Source organism: Lepeophtheirus salmonis, chromosome 7 (assembly GCF_016086655.4).
Source record: "Lepeophtheirus salmonis chromosome 7, UVic_Lsal_1.4, whole genome shotgun sequence".
Taxonomy (NCBI): Eukaryota; Metazoa; Arthropoda; class Copepoda; order Siphonostomatoida; family Caligidae; genus Lepeophtheirus; species Lepeophtheirus salmonis.
This window is the reverse complement of record NC_052137.2, coordinates 25,230,575-25,232,448: the sequence shown is the minus strand read 5'-3', so window position 1 is coordinate 25,232,448 and position 1,874 is coordinate 25,230,575.

Sequence of the window (1,874 nt, the reverse complement as noted above, 5' to 3'; positions counted from 1 at the left end):
CGTTTCTTCAGACACCCACAAAATGTAAAATATCAAAAAATAAATAAATAAACAAAGTGCGATGTGAAATATAAATGACTATTTATATTCTTGTATCAACAGAAAAAGAAAAGGTGTTATAACTTTTTGTCTGCTCTTTTTTGTTTATATTTGAGCCACGTTAAATCCTTAGGGACTTTTCTACATTACCATTTTTCTAAAAAGTATTTTAAAGTTGAACCATTTTGTATAAGGCTGTAATATATTGAACGTTTTTCATTTATTCTCATATTCATTGCCATTGATGGGATCATTATGAATTATATGTATTTAACCTAGTGCCTCTCATTTCCTTGGAATTTGTCTTTGAACGGGATCCCGGGAAAAATATTTTTAAAATACGGGATCTCATTAGTAAATAATAAATTCTATGAAATTTAAGTAATTTTTTCATATCTTAATAATAAATTTGTAAACTAGTCTTGCTCATAAATATATTCTCAATCCTCATGCTATTCATTTCTAACATGTCATGTTTTTTGGATCTCCCTTTTTGAAGACAATAACCCTATCTGACTAACCAAAAAATAATTAAATAGTAAGTGTTGAACATGCTCATTTTTGGTCAACTATATAATATAAGTAAATACACTTAATGGAATGACGTTAGGTCAATTGACAACGTGCTCGAGAAAATTTATTCACTTGAACTCAATGTGGATAGGCTTGCAGCTTGGTCGTTCTTTGAGAAGGAAAACTACATAGGTTTACATATGGACTTCAAAGAAGATTCCTAGGTTAGATAGTATACTTATACTAAATTAGTGCAACTCCATATAACTAATTAAAAAAGCAATAAATAAAAAAATAAACATTTTGCCAAAAGCCACATTGCTGAACAGACACCCTAACGAATAACTACTTTCCCTAATTAACAATTCGTCGAATTATTTTATTTCCAAATGGACACTTTACTGTATTAAATAATTAATATATATTAGGATTATTTTTGCTATATCATTTTTCTTCATATCAATCTAATTTTAAACGATTAAATGTTTAATTACCTGCCACTATTTACCGTCATTGAATGTTGATTAATTTATCATAATTTGTTTTTTTTTCGTAAATAGGATGATTCAACAGTTGGCTTGAACTTCTGTTAAAAACATTGTAATAAAACTTATGACAATTGCCGAATAAATCACGGTATTAGTACGCTAACCTAAAAAATATTTGTTATATGCTATCGATGTTTGGATATTATTTGGTAAAGGACTTGTACTTTTTGTGTGGAGTAAGCTTCTCGTCCAAGACAAACCATTCTTGATGAATATAGAGATTGAGGTGATAGTTAATGAATGAGCATTTAATCATTGCAATTTATGGCAAATAATTAAATATTTTATCTTTTAATATTAGAACAACCTGAACGGGAATCATAATTATATGGTATTCATTAATTAATAGTTGATTCATTTAATAATGAAAATGATTTTAATGTTGGCTTAAACTGTTGTAACTAAAATCATGACAATCCCCCAAAAATAAATTAGAAGGAGAAAATATGTTTAAAGATTAGAAGGAGTTAGGCACTCAATGAACAATATGAATTAATCGATCGTTTGAATCAAAAGTGTTGGAGATCTTATGTACCACGTCAAGTACTTATCGGCAATACTCTATCCCAAAGTTATCTTTGAATCTAAAGTTTATAAATTTCAAAATATGTTTGTCATTGGAGAAGTCTAATGGATAACTACATAGTATTTCAGAATAAATCATCATCAAATAGATATATTATTTCTTTGGGGAAAATGGTTTTCTGCAATAAGTTTTTGGTGGAGAGTCTTACAACCCCTCAAAAGCCTTATAGCTTGATTTTTTTCAAAGAT